This window comes from Gopherus flavomarginatus, chromosome 2 (assembly GCF_025201925.1).
Source record: "Gopherus flavomarginatus isolate rGopFla2 chromosome 2, rGopFla2.mat.asm, whole genome shotgun sequence".
NCBI classification, from domain to species: Eukaryota; Metazoa; Chordata; order Testudines; family Testudinidae; genus Gopherus; species Gopherus flavomarginatus.
This window is the reverse complement of record NC_066618.1, coordinates 148,903,345-148,926,709: the sequence shown is the minus strand read 5'-3', so window position 1 is coordinate 148,926,709 and position 23,365 is coordinate 148,903,345.

Sequence of the window (23,365 nt, the reverse complement as noted above, 5' to 3'; positions counted from 1 at the left end):
TTAATCTGTTACTTAAATTGAACATTAGTAGTAGCTGGAATACTCATTTGTCCGATACTGAAATGTTTTAGAAATTAATTCCTTCAGTGAAGGCTGGAAGTGATCACATTCCTTTTACTCTGTGCCTCAAAAAAACCTCTTTGTATTTGACATCAGAGCCTGATCTTCGTTGTAAAATAAAATGAAGACCATTGCCATCCTATTTCCTCTCCTCTTCCACTTTACCTCCTGGCGCTTCATCCTATATGTTTGCTGTTATTCTAAGAGGAGACCCTGTTCCTTGACTCCCTGTCTATTGCTATACCTTACAACACAACTGAAAATTGTTTAGAAACCTTCACTTATTCTCCCACTTTTCTACTCTGGTACTGAACAAATTATCTTTATTGGGACAGATAATTTCCTAAGTGGAAGGGATGTTTTATTTTTAATCACAGATGTACCCAGTCTCATGGTGGTATTGTTTTGAGAACAGTTTTCCTCCATAGATGTTTTTGGTTTGTTTTGTTTTTTGTGGGGAGAGATTGAGGGGAAGTGACGGTGCAAACTGTAGGTAGTGGGTATTTTCAGACCTTTTGATCTCCAATCTATGCCAAAGAATGTAAAATTTCCCTCTTACCATCAAAGGGTCGCAACATTCAAAGCAATTTACCAATATATTCCAAAATACATTGAACAGCATATTATGATTCAGTATTGATACCACAGCACAGCAGGGAGAAATTTAAGAGATAACAGGGCTGGGCATATCACCTAGATGGGAAGAAGAGGGGGTGGGGAATTGGATCAAGGAGAGAATGTGAAAGAAAGGACAGCTGGGATGTCATTGAGGATGGGAGGAAGAGGGTCAAAGACAGAGTTGGGATTATAAGTAATGGTAGAGAGGGAAGAGATGAGGGTAGTGCTGGGTAGAGGAGCACGTGGGAGTAGGAAGGAATATTGAAATATTATTTAGAGATTTGTTATAGTTATATAAGCAAATACATGAATGTTTAGTAGGAGCAAATTGAATAACTGCACATTTTACTCATCACTGTTCATATTGACATTGCAACAGTATACAAAAGGCTAGATTCTTATCAAGTCCAAAGAGGAATTCAACATAAGTTCATGTCTAGTTCTGCACATAAACAAGTAAAAGCGGCAAAGAATCCTGTGGCACCTTATAGACTAACAGACGTTTTGGAGCATGAGCTTTCGTGGGTGAATATCCCCTTCATCAGATGCATGTAGTGGAAATTTCCAGGGGCAGGTATATATATATGCAAGCAAGAAGCAAGCTAGAGATAACAAGGTTAGTTCAATCAGGGAGGATGAGGCCCTGTTCAAGCAGTTGAGGTGCGAAAACCAAGGGAGGAGAAACTGGTTTTGTAGTTGGCAAGCCATTCACAGTCTGTGTTTAATCCTGAGCTGATGGTGTCAAATTTGCAGATGAACTGAAACTCATCTCTTTGAAGTCTGGTCCTGAAGTTTTTTTTGCTGCATGATGGCCACCTGAAGATCTGCTATTGTGTGGCCAGGGAGGTTGAAGTGTTCTTCTACAGGTTTTTGTATATTGCCATTCCTAATATCTGATTTGTGTCCATTTATCCTTTTCCCGAGAGACTGTACAGTTTGGCCGATGTACATAGCAGAGGGGCGTTGCTGGCATATGATGGCGTATATTACATTGCTGGACGAGCAGGTGAATGAACCGGTGATGCTGTGGCTGATCTGGTTAGGTCCTGTGATGGTGTCGCTGGTGTAGATATGTGGGCAGAGTTGGCATCGAGGTTTGCTGCATGGATTGGTTCCTGAGCTAGAGTTACTATAGTGCAGTGTGCAATTACTGGTGAGAATATGCTACAGGTTGGCAGGTTGTCTGTGGACGAGAACTGGCCTGCCACCCAAGGTCTGTGAAAGTGAGGGATCATAGTCCAGTATGGGTTGTAGATCCCTGATGATGCACTTGGAGGGGTTTTAGCTGGGGACTTTATGTGATGGCCAGTGGAGTCCTGTTGGTTTCTTTCTTGGGTTTGTCTTGCAGTAGGAGGCTTCTGGATACACGTCTGGCTCTGTTGATCTGTTTCCTTATTTCCTCGTGCAGGTATTGTAGTTTTGTGAATGCTTGGTGGAGATTTTGTAGGTGTTGGTCTCTGTCTGAGGGGTTAGAGCAGATGAGGTTGTACCTCAGTGCTTGGATGTAGACAATGGATCGTGAGGTGTGCCCAGGATGAAAGCTGGAGGCATGAAGGTAGGCATAGCGGTTGGTAGGTTTTCGGTATAGGGTGGTGTTAATGTGACCATCACTTATTTGCACCGTGGTGCCTAGGAAGTGGACCTCCCATGTAGATTGATCCAGGCGGAGGTTGATGGTAGGGTGGAAGCTGTTGAAATCGTCTTGGAATTTTTCCAGAGTCTCCTTCCCATGGGTCCAGATGATGAAGATGTCATCAGTGTAGCGTAGGTAGAGAAGGGGCGTGAGTGGACGAGAGCTGAGGAAACGTTGTTCCAGATCAGCCATAAAAATATTGGCATACTGTGGGGCCATGCGGTGCCCATAGCGGTGCCACTGTCATCAAATTTGAAATAGTTGTGTATGAGGATAAAGGCACAGAGCTCAGCAACCAGTTGTGCTGTGGCATCATCAGGGATACTGTTCCTGACAGTTTGTATTCCATCTATGTGTGGGATGTTTGCGTAGAGAGCCTCTACATCCATGGTGGCAAGGATGGTGTTTTCTGGAAGGTCACCAATGCATTGTAGTTTCCTCAGGAAATCAGTGGTGTCACAGAGATAGCTGGGAGTGCTGGTGGCATAGGGTCTGAACAGAGAGTCCACATATCCAGACAATCCTTCAGTGAGAGTGCCAGTGCCCGAGATGATGGGGCATCCAGGATTTCTGGGTTTGTGGATCTTGGGTAGTAGATAGAATAACCCTAGTCGGGGCTCTAAGGGTATGTTGATTTGTTCCTGTGTTAGTGTAGGGAGTGTCCTGAGTAGATGGTGCAGTTTCTTAGTGTATTCCTCAGTGGGATCTGAGGGAAGTGGCCTGTGGAATTTGGTATTGGAGAGTTGTATAGCGGCCTCCCTTTGGTAGTCAGACCTGTTGATGATGACAACATGTGGAAGCTTTATGCCCATATAACTACTAAATTAGGGCCTTTGGAGTTCATATACATTTTACCTTCCCCTTGAATTGCGTTGATCTTGGTTTATAGTGATAGCACACAACTAGGCACAATATGAGATTTATCAATTCATGTGCTGAAATGGGCTGGTCTCTGAGTCTGCTCTATAAAGAAGAGTCATAAAAACTTTTAAGGAGCCAAATATAAAAAATAAAGTAAAACAAAAGGTTTCTGAGATAACAGAAGACTGGAAATCATACTGTGCAGCTTTGTTAAATTAACTGTCAAAATTGGCTTCATTTTCATTGTGTTCCAAGCTCCAAGTAACCATATCATTTGAAGTGCTGTATGTTATAAATACATTAATTGTGCAAATCTCCCACAGTTTTTTGGCTTCTTTTTCTTTCTCTTCTGTCTAGTTCAGTTAGAACTTGTTTTCATTTTCCTTAAGAATTTCTTTCTGAGGCTGAAAAAGTAACTGGGTGATTTTAAAAAAAAAATGGAGATATCCTATCTCCTAGAACTGGAAGGGACCCTGAAAGGTCATTGAGTCTAGCCCCCTGCATTCACTAGCAGGACCAAATACTGATTTTGCCCCAGATCCTTAAGTGGCCCCCTCAAGGATTAAACTCACAACCCTGGGTTTAGCAGGCCAATTCTCAAACCACTGAGTTATCCCTCCCCATTTTAAAATGGATGGAGCAGAAGGAAGGAGAATGTCGCAAACTCTCTCTGCATTAAATGGTTTCACCTTTACTCCTCAATAATCAGCTATGTACAATAAGTACATCAATTCAGATTCAACAACTTAATTCAAGGCCTCTCCTTGAGAGAAAACCTAGTATTGCTGTTGGTCAGGGTCATTAAGAATGTAATGGACTTTTGAAACAAAATGGGGAGACGTACATTGAATTATGAGCCTTTGTATTAGCAATTAACATAATAGTCATATCCTTTCAATAAAAAGCTTGTGTATGTATATGCATTTCATACCCACACATACCATATATATGGTGGTGATATCTGTGTGAGAAATTGTAGAGACAATTGGTAAATTGCAGAGATTTATGATAAATTGTATTCATCCTACACCTTTGACTGCCTCACTTGAATTCTGGCCACTAATCCATCCACTAATCAAACATTCCAAATCTCTGAGCAGTTTCAGAACTGCCACTGCATTGTTTTTTAAATAACACTGTCAGAATTCTTGTCCTTTTCCCTACAGCATGTGAAATATTTTCCCCAAAACGATACTAATCCAAAACCCAGAATGGGCAAGAATAAGTGTTAGATCAGTGATAGACTTAAAGTGAATGATGTTGGATGTTGGTCGTGTGTCTTACAGTCCTGTGTCTCTAGAAACAGGAGCTTTATGTCATTGGGAAAGGGAGATTGACATCACAGTATTTGTTAATAGCCCTGGAAGATACAATGATATTGCACTCTATTTGTATCTATATAGATGTTATTTCAGGTCACTGTTAGCTGTCTTGAAAAATGTATTAGTAAAATGTTTTTGCCTCTCTCAGTCCACTTTGGTTGGACTCACAGTACAGTAACTAAGTTAGGAGTCTGGCTTTACAATTGATAGGATACAAGAAATATTCCCAATAACACTTCAAAAACTCTCTAAAACATTTCTAAAATATTTTTCTGTAACAGATGTAGTATACACAGAATATATGGTGATATAAAGGCCTTATCTGCATTTTGCCTGGGATGATTATTTTGTTATGCATGAGTAATTAAAAACCCCCTGATGTTTCCTTTTAAAACAGGAATAAACAAAATGCATGACGGGTGCTGAAATTTTTATTTATCCTTATTTGGATTACTGTTTACAGTTACTAAATATGGGAGTGTAGGAATACATGATGGTCTGGTGTGAAGTAACAGTTTTATTGGCACTAGTTTGGGATGGCACATTTCTCAAGGGTGGTTTGACATTTGAGAGTTACTTGATGCAGCCTTTCAACTGAGTGCCAATAAAACCTTCCCCAGGTCTTCTTGTATTCTGTTTAATGCCACATATTTTTCCCCCGTAAAATATTTTAGGGTATTTGTTATCTATTGGAACTCTTTTTTTCTTATCTTTCTACTTGTAAAGTCAAGTAGCCTTTTAGTATCATACATACAGAAAGAGCAGGGCCGGCTTTAGGCCGATTCCCCTGAATCCCCGGAATCGGGCCCCTCACGCACGCTTAAGACGGCCCCCCCGCCTTACATGCCTTTTTAATTTTTTTTTAATTTTTTAAATACCCAGAGGTGGTCCGGTCTTCGGCGGCACTTCGGGGGCGGGGGGTCTGGAGCGAGTGAAGGACCCCCCACCGCCAAAGTGCCACCGAAGACCCGAACCGCCGCTGGGTATTCGAATTGGGCTCTGCAGTTCCTAAAGTGGGCCCTGAGAAAGAGGGAGAGAAAAATTATAACTAATGAACTTTTAAAAACAATTTTAGATAAAGCTTTTCCATTAAATTATAGTGTTGTAATTTTAAGGTCAGCTCTCTTCAACTTGCCACAGCTAGAAAGAAGTATTGTATCTCACTGAGTTCAGAGGAAACCACCAGCTCCCAGCCCCCTACCCCATTACTTATGATGTTTTCAGAAGCTCTAGGTATTTTGCCGCCCCAAGCATGATAGGGAAGCTGCCTTCGGCGGCTTGCCTGTGGGAGGTCCCGCAGATTCGGCGGCATGCCTGCCGGAGGTCAGCGAAAGCCACGGGACCAGCGGACCCTCCGCAGGCATGCCACCGAAGTCAACCTGCCTGCCGCCCTCGTGGCGACCGGCAGAGCGCCCCCCGTGGCTTGCCGCCCCAGACACGCGTTTGGCGTGCTGGTGCCTGGAGCTGTCCCTGAATGTTTTGCTAAATATTTTCATTTAATCTGTTCCAATTCTTATTCCACACCGTAGAGGAGTGATCACCCACTCCTGCCCTGAGGGGCTTAGAACAGCCCAGCAGAAGGCTGTGGCTGGGGCAAGCAGCTCACAGGCTGATTGGGGAAGTAGGCACAGGAGCACAGACACACTATCTCTGTTTGTAGAGGGAGAAGGGCCTGGCTGCTAGGTAGTTGAGAAGGTACCTGAGTGGAGCAGGGCTGGGGGAAGGCCAAGGGAGCTGGGGATCACCGGCCTGGAAAACCCCAGGCTGAGGCCTAGTCTAAGGCCAACTGGGTACTGGGGTTGTAGAGGGCAGCCCAGGAGTAGGCTGAGGCAGTATGTCCAACCGCCCGTTGCCTGTGATGAATGGCTTATTCTGCAGTCTGCCCCAGGGAGTGGGGGCTAGTTGGTGACTGGCAGTAGCCTATGACTGAGGTGAGGTGGGGATAGGGGGTGGGGGTTCCCTGGGGAGGGGAGACCCTGAGACTCAGGGGTGTATGGCCAGGGGTCAGCATCCCTTCAAGGTTCCTTCCCCACTCTGAACTTTAGGGTACAGATGTGAGGACCTGCATGGACACTTCTAAGCTTAATTACCAGCTTAGATCTGGTTTCGCTGTCACCACCCCCAAGCACTACTTTTCTCCCCTGGGTAGTCTTGAGAGACTTCACCAATTTCCTGGTGAACCTAGATCCAAACCCCTTGAATCTCAAAACAAGGAGAAATTAACCATCCCCCTCCTTTCTCCCACCAACTCCTGGTAGATCCAGATCCACCCCCTTGGATCTAAAAACAAGGAAAAAATCAATCAGGTATTTAAAAAAGAAAGCTTTTAATTAAAGAAAAGAAAGGTAAAAGAAAACCCTCTGGGAGAGATTAGCATACTAGTTACTCTCACAGACAACAGATTCAAAACACAGAGGATGTTCCCCTGGGCAAAAACATTAATACACACAAGAATACCCAAATTTAATAATTCCCTTAATGGTACTAAGACAAGTTACAAAGAAAATAAACATAAACCTATTTATCCCTTTCTAAAACTTACTACTTTAATAAGAAGCTGGTTTCTTGATCTTTTTCACTCCAGCTGAAACTGAGACTCTAAACAAAGGAAAACTTCTCTCCTTCCATTTGAAACATCTTGTTCCCCCATTGGTTCCTCTGGTCAGGTGTCAGCTAGGCTAGGGGAACTTCTTAACCCTTTACAGGTAAAAGAGGCATTAACCCTTACCTATCTGTTTATGACAACCCCAGATAATGGAGCACCAGGTCTGGGAGGGACACAGGGGTCAAGCGAAAGCAGGACAGCATCCTGCAGAGGGTGCTTCAAGGCTGGAAAATGAGCTAATTCCTAGAAGACCAGCAGAAGGCACCGCAGGGGTGAGTACCACATTGTTACACACACCCATCACTCTAGTATCATAACACTTATTGAACCTTAAACTTGTCTGAATATTGTGAAATCCTAAACCAACAGCAGATTTAAGGACCATTTGCATCTCAAGCCTGTGTAATTTTAAAAAGAAATTCTAAATTTGTGATGAACAGATGTTTTTTGTGGTAGGTATTTTATTTTTTGAAATGGTAAGTACCTGAAAGTTGCTCAGAGCTTGGAATGTCAGCTACAGTATTGAGGAAGATGGATCATGTTGTATTCAGAAGGCATTGTGAAGTATCTTTCTGTTAAATGATAGTAATGACACATTAAAGCAACACTTATCAGTGGAGTAACTCTTGTACTAATATATAAAACACACAGAGCAAGATTTGCTTGTTTTTTACCTTTGAAGATCAACCTACATACAGTAGCTGTGAACTGGAATAATAATTTTAAGGCGCCATTAATTTCTGGAGTGACATAAACAGTGTAGAAGACATGATTTAAATATTCACTATAATAAATTCATATTAAATCTACAGGTGAAGGTGGGGAAATGGGGCACAGACACTGAATTATTTGCTCAGGATAACACCGGAAGACTGTGGCAGAGCTGGACATTTAATCAAGTCTTTTAAGTTCCAGTCCAGAGCTCTTAACCATAAAAATATATGTATTACTACTCATCCCTTCTGATAAACTACAGGAGGGATACTTGAGGGATGTCCAGAGGCAAAGAGAAATCTTACCTCTAGTATAACATTACTGGTCTCTTTGTGATTAGTTAATGGCTGTTAGTTGCTATAATTTTTTTCAAGGGAAAAAAGTATGATTCCAATCAGCATGGGGGGAAAATGCTGTTTAATATCAATGAAGAACATTTTGGATATACCACTATTCAAAAGAGTCATAGAAATGTTTTGTTGATTTGGTATAATCTCTTACCTCTCAAAACCATATTGATAATATCAGACATATCTATCACAATAGCCAAAAGCCCTTATCACTTTGTAGTGTGTTCTAAAAGTATCTACTTGCATGAGTTAGTGATGATTGCACTGCTCACATATTGCAACCATGAATATTACGTAGGTCATCTCATCTCATCCCAGTTTCAGTAAAAGCTTTATACTGCTTCATCATATACTCTGCATAAGGTAGATAAGTACAGGGTGAAGAAGTTGTTTTACTAAAGTTTTACATAGATTTTTATTTTTTTATTGGGGATGTTTTTATAAACCTTATTGTGAAAACCCAGATATATTAGCATCATTCCAACTATATAAAGGGCTCTGCAAGAGTTACAAAAACCTCTAAAAATGACCTAAAATGACTTTAAAAGTGCCACAGTCTTAAGATCATATAGCTCAAGATTTTCCAGGGCTAGAGCAGTGCTATATCCCAATAGAAGGCTGGGAATCAGCCCCTTTGAATGGTATGATAATATATTTGAAACAGCATATAGGAGGCAAATACAGACCAAGTCAACACTCAAAAAATCACTAGGTGAGACAATGAGAGAAGCCTCAGAAAGCTCTACATCTTTTTTCCCATTAAATTAAGCTTTAAAGGTCCTTTAGGAACAGTATTCACTCTTAAAAAGAAAAAAAAAGATAGTTTGTTTTTTATATGGACACTGGAGTGAATTCTCAGTACAGTCTTAAAGAGGAAAAGTGATAATTTTAAAGACCTCCAGTGAGGAAGCTCGGTGACATTTAATTTAGTCTCAGCTGAGGTAGGGATGATGGGTATCCTTCAAATTCCCAGTTTGGTGATTGGATTTGAAAATCTCAAAAATTGTGCATCAGGAAAACAGATTGAAGAAGCAGTTATTACAAACAGGAATAAAAAAAAATACAAGAAGGAAAATATAGTTCATTTTTACTATTCTCAAACATCCTGGTGTCATAGAAAATCAAATAGCACCATCCAGAAAAGCAAATATTTTATATTTCAAATTAAAATTTCTTTCAAGCATAATAAATCTTCTGATAACATTCATGTGAGCTCAGAGGCGGTGGTAAGGGTTTGCAAGAGCTTTGCAAAATGATGGCTCAGGGCAAGTGGAGGAAAAATGAAATGCATTGACAATCAAAACTTACTAAGAAGATTAAAAACAAAATAAAAGTAGGACAATGGGCAAAACATATCAACAGTCTATAAGTTCAGTTATTGAAAAAAAGTGTGGCGGTGTTTTTGTTTTGTTTATTTGGTTTTAAAAATACTGATATCTTTTCACCTTCCAAGGGCTGCCAGCATAGGCTGGCAGGCTTCTGCGGCAAGGCTTTTCTGCAGCAGAAGACAAATACTGAGTTCTTGCTGATAGATTATTGCTGCACCTGTGAGGCTTTAAAATTAGCCACCGTTGGGCTTGATGAAGGTTAACAGAAGCCAATTGTCAGACAGTAGCTGAGAGGTTCATTGTACAGTTCAAGTTAGAGTGGGCCCAACACTTTTTCCTTGCAACTCAGGTAAGAGGTTTTTTATGTTCTTGAGCTAGGGAAGAGAAAGGGAAACTAGTTCTGGTAAATTAGGAATTTTCACTTACTAGAATACCCTAGTTTCTTCTCTCAATTTTATCTGAGTTGTAGTCACACTGTAAAAGTCTCTTAACTAAGTATTTCCCAGTTTAAAGTGTTTTCCTGTATGTTTTGTGAAATGTTGGAAAGCTAAATTCATTTACAAAAATGAGGAACAAATAAAGCTAAACTCTTCTCACATAGCACACAGAAACATGCCTCTAAAAAAGTTCAGCAAGTAACTAGAAAACAGAGTATCTTCAGAGACTAGGGGCTTATTCTAATTCCCACTGAAATCAGTGGAAAATTTGCTAGTGAAAATTTAATGAATAGTAGGATGGAGCCTTCAAAAGCTGCTCTAAATGATCTCTTTAAAATAAAAGCAAAACATGGGATATTAAGAAATCCCAATGTATACAGGTCTCTTAAAGACCTTGTCTAAGTCACTCAGATAAATAAACATGGGACTTAAACAAAAAAAAAAGTGCTACTTAGGTCATTTATCATGTCACAATTCTTAAGAGATTAATTTCTAACCAGTTGCCATCCCCCGGCACACTATTTTTGCTTTGAAAACATTTTTCTTAATAGCTAGAAAAGGGATACTGTAGTGTTGTGATTTCTTTACCCCCTTCCACCTCCCCCACAAGATTATTTCTATTTTTGTTGATTTCTTAATTACAGAAATCTTCTAATGCTTGGCTTGTTACCTTGAACATTTTTGCAGGTGTGTGTGTTGGGGGTTGGGGAAAGGTTGTATAATTGATTCTTCATCTAGTAAATAAAGCTTTGAAAATTTGCTGTTTTAGTTCTTCCTTATTGCTCTGAAATGTGAGAAGTTTTTGTTTGTTTCAGGGCAACTTTATATTTGGTATTGTTTTAGATTTAATTTAACCTTTCACTTAATCTTGGTCAATTTTCATCTCTCCTTTATTTTGTTCAGTAACCTAGGATTTAATTTTCTCTATATGTGGCCCTATCTCTGTATTGTGTTTGCTAGCTTGTGCTTTTTTGCAGCGTTTTCAGAAATGTGGTGATACTTTGACTATGCTGCCATGTTCCTGATTTATGGGTTTTTTGTTTTTTTTAATTCCACCCTTTGTCAAAAAAGTAGCCAAATTGTGCTTGAGAGTAGTTCTGGTGTATTACAAGCAGTGATCACAGGCAGACACTTCCTTTCCTCCAAGATTTTACTTGTTGGCTCAGTTACAGTGCGGTATGAAACAACAGAAAATAGTTTCATTTTCTTGAAGACCTTATTAATTAAAATTAGAAATTACAGCTAGTCCAATAAATAAACTGGCCTATAAATCCACAAGGCCCCAGACTTCTCTTCAGTCCTGGCAGGTCAGTCAGTTTTATGTATCATTCCAAAATGGATCCACTATATATTTGTCTGCCTGGGTGAGTGCTGCTGTTTAATACACAATTTTGGGAACTTAATTTGCGTGTAGGTAACTATATCGTGAAAATTAACTCTCTGTGTCACAGTTCAGGGCAACTGCACCTGTATTCCTCCCTCCCCCATTCTGGTCCACCAAGGGCACCCATTCCAGGCTCCCAGCTCCTCTGCTATCATCCTTTCTTACATACAAAGCTCCATCTCTCTCCTAACTGGGGTTTTCCAAGCTTGTCAGTTTCCTACTTACACTATAATGTTTCCAGCAAGTCAGACTGCCTCAACAGGCCAGCATCTGCACTTCACTTTCTCTCCAGAGGCAACAGTGTAATTGCCCACCATTATAATTGGGCACAGCTCTTTATAAGAAAACACATTTATTCTTAAGATGAAAGCCTTATAGAGAAACATATTAAAAGCTATAAAAACCCACCATCATGCTAAAAAGCTTACTAGAGGGTCACCTCAACTCCAACCTCAAGCAGGTGACTGTCCTGCCAACCAGGGCTGGCTCTAGCCATTTCACCGCCCCAAGCACGGCGGCACGCCGCGGGGGGCGCTCTGCCGCTCACCGGTCCCGCGGCTTCAGTGGACCTCCTGCAGACGTGCCAGCGGCTGCTCCACCGGAGCCACGGGACCAGCAGACCATCCGCAGGAACACCTGTCCCCCTGGACAGAAAGTCATGTTTATTTGTTGGCTCAGAAAGAAGGCCCTGAGTCAGTTTAAACTTAGGCTATTTAACCTAAAGTCCTTTTTTTGTCTATTGGCCTCTAGTCTGGGGAACTCAGTTTGAACTAGTATATGTGAGCCCCGAGACTCCCAAGGAGGTGGTACATCTCTGGGTGGGTTACAACCTCGCTGATTTGCCGTAATCACCATCCACTGTTTTTAGTTCCTGGAGGAGCTGTGGCAGCCTTCTGCCATGGATAATAACAGTCATTATACAAACCATTCATTTAAAACAATGGACTCCAATAATAAAACTGAATGGGAATTTCAGTAACTGTCACATTTCCTCCCTCAATAGGTTATGTTCAATCCTGGTCCACAATAACACACACACTTAACATAAAAGCAGCAAAGAGTCCTGTGGCATCTTATAGACTAACAGACGTTTTGGAGCATGAGATTTCGTGGGTGAATACTCACTTCGTCAGATGACATGCATCCAATGAAGTGGGTATTCACCCACGAAAACTCATGCTCCAAAACGTCTGTTAGTCTATAAGGTGCCACAGGACTCTTTGCTGCTTTTACAGATCGAGACTAACATGGCTACTCCTCTGATACTTGACACTTAACATAAAGTCTTTGAAAGATATTCCAAGAAATTGCCATATCTGTCACACTGTATATCTATGTCACACCCTCTACAATACTAGTAAAGGTTGGGCCCCTGGTCAGATGGAGCCTTCTGTGAATGTGTATGGAGAGACGGTTGCTTCTTACTCAAGATATGTAAGCCATGCCTTCTGTAATCACTTTTCTGCCTCTGGGTACCTGTGAGCTGGTGGCCTGTGTAATCATTTCCAGGAGTGTATAGTCAGGCTGAATGACTGGGCAGACTACCTTTCTGTAACTATCTCAGGAATAGGGAGAAGAACCAGGTCCAAACCATAGGAAACTGTGATAATGAGTACTTGAGATGCAAAATCCATAAAGGAAGTTAGTAGAGGGTCTTCTTCCTGTGGCAAGTATTATATGAAGTGTGTTAAGAGGGTTTCTTCTTTACTGCTCAGTTCTTGTGCTTCAGGGCACAAGCCAGACAGCAGTAGCTAGGGGGTCAAGAAAAACTCACTATGGCATACTTTTCCTCCAGTAAATGTACCATGAGGGATTTCATTCATCTTCAGAAGCATCTGTCAGTGGTCCCTGTCACAGATAAAACAACACTGATCTCATGCAGCTGGTCTATTGTATGGCTATTTTTGGGTCTCAGAACTTCCCTTTGATACTAGGAAAAGTCTGTGTGCATTTTGGTTTTAAAGTGTCCAATTACAGTTCCATTCACATTGTACACCCTGTTCATATTTGAGCCTAGGGAATTTAGATGGGTAGAGTATAATTGCTCAAGTTAAAATCTGTCCTGGACAGTGAAGTGAACACCCTATATATTACAAAGAGTTTGATGGGATTATTAATGACTGCACATTTCATCAGAAAGACAGTGCCTTGAGCAATACTGTGTCCTATAACACTATGCTATATAATGGTCCCAGCTATCTCATAAGGAGGAGGCCACCTGCTAAATTGTCAGCACTACACACTGTTTTTCTTGGAGGTCTCACATCTAAGTTTTACCCTTCAACCTAGCTGCCATAGAAGCCCAGTGAACAATAGCCAAGGTTTCAGGAGAAGTTCTGTCTTTGCAGAGAATTCCAATTAAGTTTTAAGAAGGCTGCTAGTAATCTGACTTCTTTGTTGTACCACCTACCAATATATTTGCACCCTAGAACAGGCCTCCCGGATAGTCATTAGGTATCCAGTCAATCCTCTCCAGTATCAATTTTTATTGGTGTTTGGCTTGAAGAGAAATCTTGTGTCTGAATTTTGAGAAAGTTGGGATCTGGATTCAGAGTTCCCTATCTCTGGGTTGTGTAATACTTTGTACATTCTTTGTGTTAAATACCATCTGTGCAGGATATGCTGTTCTGTATATGTAGGTGATTAGTGCACACTGGCATCTTGGAAGGGGGCTGTCCAGGCTTCTGTCCAGAGAAAAGATCCTGGAAAATTTTATATGGATGAGTGTTTTCTTTCCACTCATGAATATATTTTATGCTTAGTGGGTTTTTGTATGTAGATCTGTGATACTCTAATCTTACTGGAGTGAGGACTTCACGTTATTAATTCAGTGTCTGCCAGTGGTAAAGAATGGCTTGGAAGAAAATATTGGCATAATGTAAAGAAATGATCCTGAATATCATCCTAATCAGTGTGCACAAAGGTGAGAATTTGTCATCTGAGTATTGCAAATTGTTTTACCAATATTTGTGAAGCCTCACAGCAGCTGGGGAGTGAGAAAATGAAACAGGGAGGATGAACAGGAGAGGAAAGGACTCTTGAAATGGGAGGTGAGAGTAGAGGGAGAGAAGACTGTGGTGGCTTTTTCTTCAGATGTCAGCATCCTGCTGTCTCTTCATCCCCCACCCCATTGAGTTGTCCATAAAGTAAGAGAGTAAGGAGGTGTGATGGAAGAAACAACATCTATTATTTGTATAGCCTTGAGCACAAGGGTGCCATGGTCCATGATTAGGGCACCTAGGTGCTAGTCTGCTCCACAATGGACATTGTATTATTTACCTAACGGCTGATATATTTTTTTTTAATTTTGTAAAAAAATTTACTTAATATACTCAAGATTCAAAGCAAAACATTTTTACAATTGTTAGGTACTTAAATCTATATCTAGGCACCTAAGTAAAACTAGGAAGATTTTTAGAGATGCTGAGCTCCTTTGAGTATCTGAAGTTGATTGTGGCTGCATGCTCTCAATACCTTTTTGAAAATCATGATACTTCTATATGGGTGCCTAAATATAGATTTAGGACACTGACTCTTATTTGGGAATGGGAGGGGGACAAAACCTTGGCCAGTATATTTTGGTTTCCTGAAAAATATTATTGTGGGCTGCTAATAAGGTGTAATCACCCAGGGTTAAACTCCCCCTTGGAATAGTTAGGAGGTCATACAGACAGTCATTAAGTAGCTATAGGGGTGGGTTTAATCATTGTACTTTCATTAGAATTAAAGTTTTGAGGCTCCTTTGTATTGCAAAAAATGATATGTAGTAATTGGGAATAACACACCTGTTTAATGTTTATTAAGTGACAAAAGAAACAGCAGTGGCTAACACTGCAGAGAATGCTCTTAATATCATATCAAGACTGATTCTTTAACACAATTGCAAGAGTAAATCAGTGACGAGGTTTAATCTGGTAGTTGTAAAGTGCAAAAGACTTGATCTGGGCCTTCAGATAATACAATAATAGCTAGCTTTTATATAATACTTTTCATCAGGTCTCAAAGCACTTAAATAAAACCATGCATCATAACTCTCTTTTTATAGATGGGGAAATTGGAACACAGGCAGATGAAGTGACTTGTCCAAGGTCAGCCAGCAGGCCAGTGGCAAAACTGAGTGTAGAATGCAGGTTTAAGTCCCAATCCAAGGTTACATGAGAATTTATACAAATGCTAAATAAGGAAGCCAATCTATATGCTTTAGAGACCCTTGCCATAACTTAAAAATATTACAAATAATTTGCTAGCATAACTAGAGTGAGGTAGCACAATATATTAGAGTAGATAGCTAGTTAAGTCTGAATGTGTAATCTTAACTTTGTTCATGTTTACTTCTACATTACATAGTATTTATAATACTATTTTTCATATCCTATATTGCCTTTTTACCCCCAAAAAACCTTAATGTTTTGTTTAGAGAGAGCCCAAACTCAATCACGTTTGCCACCAGTTGTATCATATGGGAATCAGAGACTATGGGAAGCTAACAAACCATGGCTTTTGTGGGTCTTTGCACCACTGATCTCTCCTTTCATGTAAAATTGATTGATTCATTGGGGATTGTGAAAAAAGAGGTAGGGGTGAAGGAAAAGCATGCCCTACCTAAACCTGTGGAAAAGACACCTTTCTGGGGGAGAGGACTAAGGATGATTCTTCTATCCCTTACGCACTTATACACTAGGGGACTAGGGGATTTTTGGAGTGTGTGTGTGTGTGTTTTCTTGCCCCAGACTGCAGATAATTTTAGGTTGCAGCTTTTTGAAGCAGTAGCCTAATTTATAGATACAATTCCTGCTGCTTCCTTCCATGGTGGCTTATGATGGCAACAGAAAAGGGAAAAGTTTAATCTTAAAATCCAGAAGAAAAGAAGAGAATTAGGGCCTCCTGCCAAGGGGAAAAAAATGGATTTTTTTTTAACAGTTCAGCAATGCTTTAAAGGTGAGACTAGTGCACAAGCTACCCATTAGAGATAAAAAAGAATACCATTTCTTCCATTTTGCTATATTGTTAAATTCAAATTTTGACCTGGAGTGAATTTGAGTTTCGAAAGATTACTCTGATTAATTTTTTGCTCTTTTCACCTGCAAGAACTGTCACTGATTTTGTTAGAGAAGAATGGAAAAAAAATGTATTTATTTTTGGCACAAAAGCATTGGGGGGCGGGAGAACGCACTAGCAAAACTGGTGGAGAAAAAAAATTCCTCATGGTCTTCAGTAGCTACAGCAAACTGGAAATATCTGCATCAGTAGTGTGATTATTTGAGATGATTAGACGCACGCACGCACACGAGAGCTGCCTTCCTACACACATGGTGAAAACGTTGTTATATCAGTATTTTTCTTTTCATCACTTCCTATCCCAGGCCTTGGTGCAAGCTGGAATCAATGTGGAAATAATGGTAAAAGCCTGTTGGCATGAAAATATACATTTTGATGTGACTCAAGGTTGTGAGAAAACTAAGGCCCCCTACTACACAAACCTTTAGCAAAAGTACTTTATGAAAGTGCACGACTACTACATCCTCAATGAATATCATCTATGTAAAAGCATTTAACAATAGCTTTGAGAAGATTCCATATATAGGTTGCTTCCCCTCTCCAGGAAGATAAAAGGTTGCAAAATTAGCAATTATATGGGAAAACTAAATGGAGAGAAAATTAGCTATATAATGAAATCTGGCACATGATCAAGGAGCTAAGTTTCTCAAAAAAAATCTATATTGTTAATAGTTACTAGAATGTGCCTTACAATAACAATGTTTTTAGTGCAATGAGGGCATTATCTCAATCATATATGCTTAATGTTCTGCGGCGATGACAGCATAATCTGTTTTTGTACATTGTCTGGCTCATAAGTGTTCTTTCATAAAAAACAAAATCCGAATTCTTCCTGAAATGTGACTAGCTGAAACGAGCCAGAATGCTAATGAACTTTAAAGCACAAAAAAGCTTGCTGTATAATAGTATTAAATGAGGCAGTTTACCCATAAAAGCAAGGACACTTAAACAAAGAGTCTCTGAGCACTCCTATGATCCAACTTTGTAATATGTTTCTTCTTTGGACCAAGCAGTTAGTCAATATTTGGGGCCTTGTAGGATTGTTCCCATTAAGTGGATGAATGAATGTTATGAACCAGGTATCCTTTGGTGCCATCCTGTTTATTTACACACACAAAAATGTGCACACAGTCTTGTTTTTCTGAACAAAATAGGAACAAACATCAGGCAATTTCCCTGCTCATAATTTCCAAGTTTGCCTTTCCAGCAAGTTCTGTGACGCAAGTTGCTCTGTCTCTGCTCCCCTTTCAAGAATGTTCTCCTGACTGCTTCTCTCACCCTCTGCTCTAACACTGTGGCTCTCAACCAGGGATACGCAGAGGGGTACGTCAACTCACCTAAATATTTACTTATTTTTACACGCTAGCGAAGTCAGTACAAAACTAATTTCATACTGCTCTATGTGCTGTACACTGAAATGTAAGTACAATATTTATATTTCAATTGATTTTATAGTTGCATGGTAAAAATGAGAACATATGCAATTTTTCAATAATACTGTGCTATGACACTTGTATTTTTATGTCTGCTTTTATAAGCAAGTAGCTCTTAATTGTGGTGAAACTTGGGGTACGTAAGACAAATCAAACACCTGAAAGGGGTATAGGAGTCTGGAAAGGTTGAAAGCCACTGATCTAACACACGCAGTTTGCAAAACAATCCCTATATCCCATTGTCTTTGCAACCTGTCCCATGAAATCCCATCCAACACTGCTTAGCCCTGCTCAGCCTCCTATTGTTTCCAACTATCACTAAATAAAGGGGCTTTTAATTGTTTCTGCCAGTTAGCCTGAAAAAACCGTGCTTAGTACATCCCTGGGATTTAACCAAATGTGTGACTGTCTATTGATCAAAGACCCACTTGATGGTAGCCATTGACACCTTCCATCTTAACAGAATATTGTCCTATTTAGAAGAATGAACAAATTTTTCACTCTTGCATGATGCAGTCTGAGAAATGTTAAGACCCAGAGCACACCAGAACTCATACCATATGTAGTGGAGCTGCTGGGAAATCTGCAGCTGGACCATAAAAGTTTGAGGGGTTGGGCACACTGGAAACTAGAGGTGGTGGTTGTAGGGCGGAAAAGGGGGAGTGGAAGATCAACTGGAGTAGCAATTAATGATGGTGGTAATGAAGGAGGCACTGAGAGGAAAGGTATAGGGCAGGCAGTGACATCTGAGGTTGGACTAGCTTCCACTGAGACATGCTCTTGCTTGTAGCTAGTCACCGTGGTACAGTGGATAGGTCAGAAGACTGAGACTGAGGAGACCTGGTTTTGCTGTGTGGCGACTATTGCAGTTACAGGCAGGGTTGACCTTGATTTCCCCTCAGTGGTCCAGCAGGAGCACCCGCTTGCAGCTCCCTAGCCATTGCCTTTCTGGTTGAAGACCAGCATCTTGCTCCCTTCTAACTGGGGTATTTCCAGGCTTCACAGTTCTCTGCCTTCTCTGTTATTCCCAGCACAGACAGGACACCTGCTTGCCTTCTCTTCAGAAATGATTAATAGGTGTAATTGCTACAGTTATACATATCCCACAGTTCTCTCTATGCAGTCCTGTTTTATTCTTATGGTATAAAACACTACAGAGAACATTTAAGTCAATAAAAGAACCTACATGCCTACTAATAAGCTTACTGAAATTCACCCAACCCTAACATAGATTCTGGCAGGAACAGTCCTTCAAATCCCCACCCAAGGGGTTTCCCTTTGCTAACAAGTTCATCACAGCTTCAGCTCAGAACAAGCAGTCACTCTTATTAGACCTCAATAGGCCTCGTCCTTCAAACCCTACCCTAGGGATTGGGGCCCTTTGTGGACCAGAGTCGAAGGACATGAGCCAGTTTAAAAACACTCTCTTTATCCAAAAACTCTTTTGTCTCTTGGTCCCTGGAGGATCCACATATACCAGTTCAAATTGGACCTTTCCAGGGTGATGGTTTCTCTGCAGATGTTAGAACCTAGATGAATTTGCCTAATCATCCCACGCTGCCCTCCTATTTACTCCTCCCATGGAAATACGTACAATTCAACAAGAACACATACACAAGTGCATTCTTAATACAATGGATCCCAAGGGAATTCACCTAATTCAGTGAAGTTTAACTTAATTCGGTAAAGTTCATTTCAGGTATTGTGGGGAATTGAGAGTCTGTCACAGGTGGTTCTGCCACTGACCAGCTACATAAATTATTTCACCTCTCTATGCCTCCATTTCCCATGTGTAAAGTGGAGATAACAAATCTCTTGAAGTTCTTTGAGATATATGAATGAAAGAGTTAGATATCTGCAAAGAATTACTATTCATAGAGGAGACACGGTCAGTGTTGTCCCTAATTTAGGCTGGAGAGTGAAGTACAGCAGCGTAGGTGGGTGTCCCCCCCCTCCCCCCGCCCCGGATTTTGTTCTTAAATAACACAGTACTGAACATTTTATTCCAGGGGTATCATAATGAAATCCAGAATGTTTAATAGCTATTTTCATGTCATAGGGAAAACTGTTTGTTTCATTATAATTCTAATTGCTTTGCTGTTTCTCTTTAGACTACTTTACTGGCAACAGCTTAGAATGTGCCTCTGTAACAGACTTCATCTCTCTTACCCTCTGTATCAGCTGTTGAGACCCTTGCAGACATTCCCTTCTGATTGAATTTGAAGGAAATAGGGTTGGGGTCAGAACATTGCTGGGAAAACAGATATTCATAATTATGGAATTCACTCCATCGGCCGGAAGCTACACTTTTTGGTCAAGGCATGAGGTAAGACTTCCTTTAAGCAATAATTTGAGCATGGCTTAGCTCAGAGGGCTTTCTTTAAAAAAAAAAAATATGATGATTTGGCATCTGTAATTGCTACTGTCTCCTATAGAAAGTAATATTTCTGGGGTTTTTTTTGTCCTAGTCAGAGATGACTGAATAACTGTAGTGTCAGCTCTTGTGACTTTTTTGGGTGTCATGATACTAGTTTTTCTTATAGCCCCAGTTCCTGGAGTGATAAAATCACATGAGAATTTCAGCCTACTTTTCCTCCTTTTTTTTTTTTCTTAAATGAAGGCTATTTTCTGTATTTAAAAATGTGATGCTTGTTTAGAAAATTTTAGTAGGTCACATGATATCATTTCAGTTAGTTGACTGGGTGATTATACTCATATAATGAGAAGTATTTAAACCAGTTATGATGTTTTTTAGGGAAAGGAAGCAGTTTGGAGATGAGTAACCGATAATTAGGATTAAACAAATTTAAATGTTTTCCTTTGGGCCAGGCCTGGATTGCCTACAAGGCATGAGTAATAAAAAAAATTATTAAGCTGTTGTAAGATTCATTGGCTGAGTATAGAGTTTAGGTGTAATTTTCTCTGTCTTAGTCACATAAAACATACACATGCAGATAGTTACATTATTTGACATGAGCATTCCTGAAACCTATTTATTTTTAAACTTTAGCAGCTACTCACAGAATGTTTTGCAGTGTTTGCCCAGCTCTAGTTTCTAATGTCCATGTCTATTGATTTTTACATAAATATTTAAATTGATTTTTTCATGAGAGATCTGCCTTACCTATTAATATGACCATTAATTATTCTAACTATGTAATATGTGCAAACACCCATTCCACACAGGAGAAAGTAGGGGGGGAAATAACCCCAAACAAAAAAGAGAACTTTCTTTCTTTCTTTGCATAGTTATATTCCCGTTGACTTCTATTTTTATTCTCAATGATGTGCAGAAGCTGAAGCATCTGGTTATCTTGAATTGTATATATTTCACTTTCCTAAGAAGATGACATTGATGGCTATGTGTCATTTTTCCAGCATGTTAGAAACACTCCTTGTAGAATGTACGTATCAAGATTATCTTGAGTCAAATTTACTGACAGCTGGAAATGTCTTGTATTGCTCAGATGTATATCTCTTGGTATCCTGGAGTAATGAATATACCTGAATTCTCTTTGAGTTTAATGGAAATTTTGAGTGGAGGATCTGTCTTTGTAATACTAAAGGTGGCCTGAAGAAGCACATGACATTCCCAATAATTGTAAGACAAAAAAAGGGAAAAAGCATTTTAATTAAAAAATTGTCATGTCTTGTTTTCCCTATGTCAAGGTGCCCCCTCCCCGCCCTCACTCTGAACTTTAGGGTACAGATGTGGGGACCTGCATGAATAACGCCTAAGCTTATTTTTACCAGTTTAGGCAAAAGAGTCACTGCCACCACCAAGCGTATTCCCTGTCCCCCAGAACCTCTGCCCCATCTAACCCCTCCACCCCATCCCTGGGTCTCCCTGCCCCTTATCCAACCCCCGGCCCTGGTCCACTTACCATGCCACTTACCCCTGCCTCCCTCCCCTCCCAGAGCCTCAGTGTGCCACATCCAAGAGTGGCCCTGGACAGTGCTGCAGTGGCATGGCTCCAACGGGGCCTGAGCTACTGCCGTTTGGCCCAGAGCTCGCATCCCCACCCCCTTACCATGCAGCTCTGAGTGGCAGGAGCTCAGGTCTGGTGGGGCTGGACAGGAACCTCAGAAATTCTAGTGGGGGCCTCTGTGGGGCCTTGGGCAAGGGGAAAATTGCCCCAATTGCCCTCCCCCCAAGCGGCCCTGCTCGGCCCCCTTACAATGCTGTTCAAAGAGGCAGGAGCTGCAGAGCTGTGCTGGTGGCTCGGCACAGTGTGGCTCTGATGGGGGTGGGGGGCGGGGGACTGGGGGAGCCTCCCCAGCTGGGAGCTCAGGCACGCCCAACAGGATGGTCCCCTGGGCTGGGTATGGCTTTCGGACTGGAGTTTGTCCACCCACCTGCCCCTTTAGCAACTGGTTCTACCCTGGTTTCTAAATTTAACAGGTTCTTGCGAACCGGCTCCAGCTCATCACTGTTTTTTCTCCTTCATGAAAGGCACTGTGATGTAGTGCACACAGCACAGGGCTATAAAGTCTAATCCCTCACACTGGTTTGCTGTATGACCTAAAGCAGTTTGCTTAGACCAAAATTTGCACAGGTGTATATCTAAAGGTAGGCACTTAAAAATGTCTGAATTTCAGAGGTGTTGAACGTTTGGCGTTCTCACTGACTTCACTGGACATTATGAATGCACGATAGTGCATTACATTTGAGCCCAGTGTCCCAATTTAGTTTAAAAGGAAACTCTCTTCTAAATCTTGCACAGAGTATCTGGCAGAGGAAATTTGATTGAGAAGAGTTATCCACTGTCATGCATGTATTGTGTCATGGAGCAGATTGGTTGGCATTTAGCAAACATATCTAAATGCTATAATTATCAGTGAGATTGCTCTCCCTTTTCTTAATCCCATCCAAGTGTGGATTGGGACCCTCCTTCATGGAATTCCACCCTCCCATAATTGGGAGGAAGGGGGAAAATTGTCTTCATGATTCCTTCCCCTCGCATTGCAAACCCAGTTGGGAGTTTTCCTTGGGTCCTTAATCTTCTTGAAACTATTATCTTTTCCACAAGCCTTATTCAGGAATCCTGGAGGTGAAAATGTTATGCTTAAACAGAGCACACACGATCTTTTTATAGGGGAAAAGGTAACATTCTGCATTTATTGAGAATACAGGAATTAGCATATGCTTTTCAGTCACTCACCCACCATGCACACAGCCCCCGCCCCCCAGTCGATGTTTATAGTTATTAGTCCAGAGTCTGGTCAAAGAAGGGAGCCGGGCGCTGTTGGTCATGGTCTGATGCTCCTGGTGTAGTGGCAAGATGAATCCAAAGTCCAACGGCAAAGCACCTTGTTCTTATGGTCTTTTTTTTTTTTTTCTCTGTTGAAGTCTATGGATTTTGCTGTGTCACTTTGTGACTGGTCATTTCTTAATTGGTGGTATCTTTTGATGGCCCAAAACACAAGAGGGTCATCCTGTCTGGCTTCGATTTAATCAATTATCTTATGTTTTAAGGGTGCCAGCCTTCACCTCAGGGTCATCAGTCTGCCCCTTCTCAACCATGGATGCACGTTGATGGTTCTCTGGAGTCTCTTCAGTTT